The sequence below is a fragment of the Patella vulgata genome, chromosome 9 (assembly GCF_932274485.2).
Source record: "Patella vulgata chromosome 9, xgPatVulg1.2, whole genome shotgun sequence".
In the NCBI taxonomy this organism is placed as follows: Eukaryota; Metazoa; Mollusca; class Gastropoda; family Patellidae; genus Patella; species Patella vulgata.
Window position 1 is genome coordinate 27,399,388 of NC_065887.2, and position 8,239 is coordinate 27,407,626.

An 8,239-nucleotide genomic window follows, 5' to 3' on the forward strand; every position below is an offset into this window, starting at 1 on the left:
GGGTCGACTGCATTCCCACTGTTAAGATTTCGAGAAACAGGGCCCAGATTCTCACATCAGATACTTGAACCACAGAAAAGGTTACCTTTCAGAAAATTGGCTCTGTAGCCTAAAACTGAATCACCTATATCTCGGTTCAGAGCAAAGCAATCTGACTGAAATTTCAGCATTTTCTGTTTCTATTATTTATTGTTGAACTATTATAGCGAGAACTGTCAGCTCTTATCTAATCTTACCCAATGGCGCCAATGCCCCTTTAAAATGCCCCTTATAAATCTAGTTTAAAATCCAAATATTTGTCTAAACTTTAGACAGACCTTATGATCTACTAGTATTCTCCAGTTGGTCAATTTCACTGCAAGTCAGTCAAAACGGCCAAACATGACTGGCGAAAATAAGACAAATAAGGTTGGAAGTACCTTCAAAACAAACCATGGCACTTGAATCAATGACAGACCTTATGATCTAAAGCATACATCAGACCACTCAACCACACAACTGGTAAAGACTTTAGACAAATATTTGGATTTTAAATTAGAAACAAAACCATACTGTTGAAGATGTAATTGAGACAAGACATTAGACTAGCACTTATATTTATTAGCAAAAAAAAGCCAACAATTTGATTGGTTTTAGTGCTTAGCCAATCAAAATTGAAATTTCTACTAAAATTTGGATTTGATCTTAGTTAAAATTTCCCTACTTTTAAGTTCTGGTAAAATGTCCTTATGTGTCGGAAGTTCTGATTTGTCGACTAAACGAAAGCGACCAGACTGTCCACCGTTGGCTTTGAGAAATGCGACAATTTTGATCGGTGACATACTTTGCGTTACAATGGTGTACATCTGATTTCTAGTGGAATGATTTATAAAGCGAACTGGAACGGGGAGGTTATACAGTAAGCCGTTAATCTGGCGTGTGATATGATGAGGGAAAGCAGGTCCAAACAGTAGATCTTTTAGCATTTTAACTTTTATGAATTCGTCTAGTCGTGCCTGGGCAGCTTTTAAAATAAATCTATCAGCATGACGGTAATGTGGTTTTCTAGGATATTTCTTCTTAGCCTGTGAATCTGTTACTTCTTCCTTCATTTCAACATCTGTGTCACTGGTCTCAGTTTCTGAATCAGTTCCCTCAGCTGTAGTAGCTGTAACGTTTTCTCCTGCATCCTCGGCAGCTTTCTTCAACACCTCCGCTTCTTTAAGCAACGTATCAAAACTGACAGATTCTATCGCTTGATCAGGTTTAGTGTAAGCAGAAACCTGGAATGAAAAACGATTTACTAAGACATGATATCTAGGTTAACTTTAAATAATGGCATTCATCAATTAAAGGTCAAATCTGTGCCTAGCCAGGAAGGCATTTTTATGTGCAATACAAGAGCAGAACGAAAACGAAAGTGGCTCAGTACATGAGGTGCCAGCTCTGTGGATAAGCCATCGGCTCAGGGGTTAAGCCACCAGCTCAGTTGGTAAGACAATGTCTCAGTGGGTAAAGACCCACCTCTGTGGGTAAACCGCTGGCTCGGTGGGTTCTGACTCGGTGTGTAGGACACTGGCTCATTGATAAGAATCTGTTTTTAATCTGGCCAATGAAGTTCCTCAGGTTTTTCCAGCCTTTTTTCGTCTTGTTGCAAGGGCAAGATGGACTGGACAAGAAAAAAGGTCCCTTGTATAGCCATTGGCAGCATGTTGACGGAACGGGAAAAAAATGCACGATACTGGACATGAGATTCTACTCCTTGTCACATACAAGCTTGGCTCAAATTGATTCAAGGACATATCTTATGATCTAAAGGACATGCATTAGACCACTAGACCAGCCCACCCATATATCAATCTTCTGGTGTTGTCACAGGATAACCCTGCTCAAGGGACAGGAACGTTGCTTCAGTGAAAGGGTGTAGAAATGCAATGCTTGGCTAAATTGGTTTTTATACGCCCACACTGAAATGTGGACGTATATTGCCGTCGCCCCCGTCCGTCCGTCTGTCGGTACGTCCGTCGGTCCATCGTCCACAATTTCTTGTGAACGCTCTAACGCCAAAAGTTATCATCCAATTGTTTTAAAATTGATATATGTTGTTTTCATTAGTGAGATGAAGAAGCCTATTTAATTTCAATAACTTCTGTTTATTACGTCTAGAGTTATGGCCCTTGTTTCACTTTGTTGAACCTTGTGAACGCTCTAATGCCAAAAGTTAACATACGATCTTTGTGAAATTTATATGCAATATTTATGTTAGTGAAACGAAGAAGCCTATTGAATTTCAACAATTTCTGTTTATTATGTCTAGAGTTATGGCCCTTGTTTCACTTTATTGAACCTTGTGAACGCTCTAACTCCAAAAGTTATCATCCGATCTTTCTGAAATTTACATGCATTATTTAAATTAGTGAAACGAAGAAGCCTATTGAATTTCAGCGATTTCCGTTTTTTTACGTCTAGAGTTATGGCTCTTGTTTCACTTTATTGAACCTTGTGAACGCTCTAACTCCAACAGTTATCATCCGATCTTTCTGAAATTTACATGCATTATTTAAATTAGTGAAACGAAGAAGCCTATTGAATTTCAGCAATTTCCGTTTATTACGTCTAGAGTTATGGCCCTTGTTTCATGTTATTGAACCTTGTGAACGCTCAAACGACAAAAGTTATCAACCGATCTGTATGAAATTTATATGCATCATTTAAATTAGTAAAACAAAGAAGCCTATTGAATTTCAGCAATTTCCGTTAATCATCTAGAGTTATGGCCCTTGTTTCACTTTGTTGAATCTTGTGAATGCTCTAATGACAACAGTTATCATCCGATCTGTTTGAAATTGATATGCATGATTTAAATTAGTGAAACGAAGAATCCTATTGAAGTTCAGCAATTTCCTTTAATTACGCCATGAGTTATGGCCCTTGTTTCACTTTGTTGTACCTTGTGGTTGCTTTAACGACAAAAGTTATTATACTATCTGTATGAAATTTAAAGGTATCGTTTAAATTAGTAAAACAAACAAGCCTATTGAGTTTCAGCAAATTTCCGTTAATTACATCTAGAGTTATGGCCCTTGTTTCACATTGTTGAATCTTGTGAACGCTTGAACGACAAAAGTTATCACCCAATCTGTATGAAATTCATATGCATCATTTAAATTAGTGAAATGAAGAAGCCTATTGAATGTCAGCAATTTCTGTCAATTACTTCTAGAGTTATGGCCCTTGTTCTACTTTGTTGAATCTTGTGAACGTTCGAACGACAAAAGTTATCATCCGATCTGTATGAAATTGATATGTATTATTTGAATTAGTAAAACGAAAAAGTCTGTCGAATTTCAATAATTTCTGTAGATTACTTCCTGAGTTACAGCCCTTGTTTTAGTTTTTAGAACCTTGTGAACCCTCAAACGACGAAAATTATAATGTCATCTGTATGAAGTTGTCTATTAAATGCCCCCTAATTACCTACAAAAGAACAAATATACGACAACTCTTGTCGACCGCTCGGACGATTTAGCTGCTGTGGGCGTATGTTTAGTTGCCTGGCAACCTATCTTTATATAATGTAGGCCCTATTTAGCTCAGGAATCCATAGCCCTAAAGCTAATTCAAGTATTCAATAGAATAACTTACCTCTATGACTGGTTGTGTTTCGTAGAGCTTAAACAAGATATCAGCTGCTGCAAAATTTCTAGAGCCTGTCTTACTAAGAGACACTGCAGGTTCGGTTCCAACATCTTCCTTCTGTATCTTCATCTGACATCTTAAAGTAAAAAAAGAGAGAAATGGGGATTAACACTCACACAAAACAAACCAACATTTTTGGACTGACACCCAGGAGGTTTGACTCAATGAAAGATCTTATGAGCTTGGACCACTCAACCACCCCTAAAAACAAAAGAAGAGTAACAAGCAAACTGAACATTTCAAAATTTTGATCAATGGGACAAGACTAGATCTTAAAGCTACAATTTCATATTTGTTAAGTTATATTTTTAAAATTTATTAAAATAAAGCCTTAAAATAGATGGTATCCATACACAGTCCTACCTTGTTAAAGAATAATCCTATTAATCCTATAATTCACTATTGCCAGCTGCGAAATTGGCAAAATTATCATTTTCGAATTCCAACATTTGAAGATAGCTAATGCATGGAGGCAATAGGAAAACAAGGGAGGTAATTGTGTTATTATTTCCTGTGTCAATGATTTTTAAGGGTGGGAAATAATGACCATAGTCGTATAATAGTGAGTTGATAACCTATTGAGCAAAAGACATAGAAATAATTATGTTTTGACTTTCATAGAAAATATGAAATTCTGGCTTGAAGGCTAAGGCCAGGAAACAGAGCCTAGGTCTTACAGTTAAGGCCGGAAGACGCAAGACTACAGTAGGTCTTAAGAGATTCAAGACTAGGTCTTAAGAGACACAAGACTAGGCCTTACAGTTGAGGCCAGAAGATACAAGACTAAGCCTTACAGTTGAGACCGGAAGACACAAGACTAGGCCTTAAGATTATGGCCGGGAGACCAGACTAGGCCTTAAGGCAACTTACCTGAATACACGATCATCATTGTCAAAAAACTCCCATTCCAACAACATATTGTTGACAAAACATGAATGTTGTAAAATATAGAAACCTTGAACTTTACGATCTACTATCCAACTGACGTCCTCAAAGACAACGATATCCTTGGCTGGTAGTGTTGATATAGGTTTTCGGGTCCATTGTAAGCGATGAAGATTCGAACAGTTATCTTCCAAAATGCAGTTGCCCTTGACACGAAAGTCGATAACATCTGTTGCTGCTTGGTCGTGTGGTTGAAGTTTACTGTGTTGGGGGAGGATGAACTCGGGGTCACAGTTCGTGAAACTTATCGGGCTTTAGAGTAAGCGTCTGCTTGGGCATCTGTTCGGTTCTCTGCTTCACCAATCATGATGAGATGACCAGCTAGATAGAGGTTACAGAAAATTTTCTCCTTTTCTATTTCTGTGTTCATGCTACGACGGTACAGACAAATGGGCGTCAATTTTACATCGTTGAAAATTCCATCCAAGACAGTAATGATGGATGCAGGATGCGTGGCACTGCTAAGTTCGTTCATTTTGACAAACTGTTCACGGAGATCAAATGCCCTAGGATTTGGTGCTGCCTTTACCAAAGTGCTCTGAACCTGTGCTTCTGCTTCTGTTATGACAGACTGTTCGACACCATCTAAGATGTTGCCATGTTCAACATTCATGGTGGTCAGTCGTTCAACCACCATATTATAACACAATGACTTAGCAGTTTTTTTGGAAACTGAAACACCTGCACCTTGTAGTATGTTGTCAATAAAGTACATTCCCTTATGATAAACTTTCCCTGATTCAGCTTTACAACTCTCTACATCATATCGACAACGGACTCGACATTTAGCCACAGAGGCCGCCAACTCCATTTTGCTGACTGAATTGGTTGAAGCATATTTAGGATTGGTTAGAATATCTTGGATCTGTTTCAAAATAGATGGTGGGGGTAACTCTGCAATTGTTTCTTTCTCCATCTTAGCAACGGTCGAGTTAAAATTCTCCAGTTTCTCCTTGATAACTTTTGGGGTCATATCATTCTGGTTCAAAATTTCAGTGACAGGAAGGGTACGATAAAGTTCCACCGCCTTCTTGAAACATGACAGTTTGATTTCTTTCTTGTTGATGCCGATAGCTCTGGCTAGGAACACACCACATCAAAAAATCTGGTCTAATTCCAACTTTACAACTCATCAGAGAATTCTCAAACAACTAAAATGAAATAAAATAGGATTTAATGGGAAAGAGAGGAAAATGGGCTTTATTGTTCACTCGACACTAGGTCATTTCGGGACTAACATATAGTTCATTTTATTTCATTAGGGGTCTTTAGCAGTGGAAGGAAACCCTGAGGACATGGAGAAAACGCACGAGGTTGAACAGACGACCCTACTCCTTGTCACGTACAAGCGGGTAATGACGCATTAACGCTTCGACCACCCAAACTCGCCCAACTGGTCTTATGTAGATGGGCAAATAAAAGAATTTTATACGTAATACATGCTTGAATAAAAATAAAAATAAAAATAAAGCAGAATCTGTGTTTTTAATGAGATTATTGTGAAAAATATTAAACATGCATTATGCAAGAGCTAAACCTGTCAATTTCAGGTCTTTCTTTAGGCCTGAAATCTTATCTAAATTATTAATTAGACATTAATTAACTTATCCAGACCATAATAAACTCCCGATGTCAAGGCTAGCCTTCGATGTCGACTGGATTACAATTCTATATGATGCTATCGCTCATTGATACTTAAATCACAACAATAGACAATCGAGACTATTAGTTTCGAGGCTAGGCGAAACTTTCATCCACTTAGTTTTCGGTTCATAGTGGACCAATTTGACTGACATTTTTAGCAAATTCCCTTTACATTATGTAGTTTTTAACTATTATAGTGAGAACTGCTAACTCGTTATCTTATCTCCATCTCCCATAATGTATCTTTAATAAATAAAACCTCACCATAATTTCATTGATTACTTTTTTTTCACTTCGTAAAAACATTGAAAGTCGTCGAATTTTTTCTGCTAGCGGCAATTTTGTGGCATCGATTGGTTCTGGGTTGGGTGTTTTGTGTACAGCGGCAGCAGGCAGACCTTTGTTATCAATGGGGCGTGTCTGGCAGTCTGGTAATGTTTCCCATTTCTTCTCTGTAAATAAACCATTAAAAAATGTAGTTTGTTAAAGCTGCATTTAGTAACTGTATTGAATAAACCATGACTAATATACCGGTGTATTAAATACAAGTTTTTTCACAGTTCATTTCTGACGACGTCTTGAAAAGTGTTCTCTTGTATTTATCAAGCCACAAACAAAATAAACTTCTAAATAACTTGTATTCTGAATATTGTTTAGTGCCCAGGTTCACTTTGCTCATTTCTGTTGATCAGCGGCTGGGGAGGGGGGGGGGAATAGGTTTTACATTTAGATTCAGAACGAACATGATTCTTCTACAGCCATCCTTTTTACAGTGGTTACAACTTAAACATACAGGTTTCAAGTTTAACTGACTACCATGACTAGAGAATAGAATAACGTGATTTATCAACGAATTAACAGAATTTTAAAACAAAATTAAAAGCTTTTGAGCAGTAGTACGGTAAAAATTATGTGTGTCAAAAAGATAAGCACCACCGTTTAAAATGAGGTCTGTTTGATATTTAACCATCAACAATAAACTCAGATGGTTTTTATTTGGAACCATGTAATATCCATCACAAAATACTTCCAGCATAAGTCTTGCCACTCCAAGAAGAATAGTGTCAGGTTCCTTTGGTACCATGGTACTAATCAAACAAGAGGTGTTGAGGACGTGATCCAAGTGAGAGAGGGGGGGGGGTTGGATGGCTGAATGGTTAGCGTGCGCGCGCTGTATCATAAAGTCTGTCATTGAGTCAACTGGCGTGGTTTCGAATCCCCGGTTGTACGTGACAAGGAGTAGGGTCGACTGTCCAACCTCGTGGGTTTCCTCCGGGTCCTCCGGTTTCCTCCCACAGCTAAAGATCCCTACGCGCAAGCGAATTATGGAAATAAAATTGAACCATATGTTAGTCGAGTGGACGTTAAACCCCATTTCTCTCTCTCTCTCCAAGTGAGAGAGGGATACACATGACGATGGTTATCACTACTCTTGTCTGTAATCCTCATCCTTTTCCTGACCAGATCATCTAATGGACTCCTATATTTTTCGAAATCCTCAATTAAAAAATATCTATTACTTAAATGACCAAATATTCCTGTCTTGTTTTACTTTAAGGTGGTCCTTAACCTTTTGTCAGTTGTATTTATTTTTATAACTTACTTGCACCACCGGCACTGTTTGCGGGAGTTCCAACACCTCCTATAGAATTCAACTCATTGTTAAAAATATAATTTGCGGGTCACGGAAAGATAACTCTGTTTGGAAACATGGTTTGGTGTAGAGGAGTAACCGAAGTTGGCCGAGTGAAATCTGCAGCCGGTTGCCGAGTGAAAAATAGAAAGTAACTCATTGAAGATCCAGTATTGTGCACTCTCCTGTAAGTCAAGGACGGAAGTTACCAACGTTCAGGAAGCGAAGCGGAAAAGAGGGAGGGGTGGGGTAGAGTTATCTCCCATTGATCAAAAATATTTATGTGGTTTGTTTTTGGGGTTTTTTTTTTCACTTTTTTTTTCTAAGATTGAAAACGAC

At 38.0% G+C, this 8,239-nt stretch overlaps 1 long non-coding RNA gene across 1 annotated transcript; it reads right to left on the reverse strand.

Moving 5' to 3' along the window:
* Positions 1 to 579: 579 nt before the first annotated feature.
* On the reverse strand, positions 580 to 8,073 carry LOC126832427 (uncharacterized). Its single transcript, XR_007684708.2, has 5 exons — positions 7,871 to 8,073; positions 6,532 to 6,719; positions 4,549 to 5,774; positions 3,625 to 3,754; positions 580 to 1,262 (listed from the first exon to the last, which is right to left on the reverse strand). It is a non-coding gene; the product is annotated as an uncharacterized LOC126832427 (long non-coding RNA).
* Between the last annotated feature and the right edge of the window lie 166 nt (positions 8,074 to 8,239).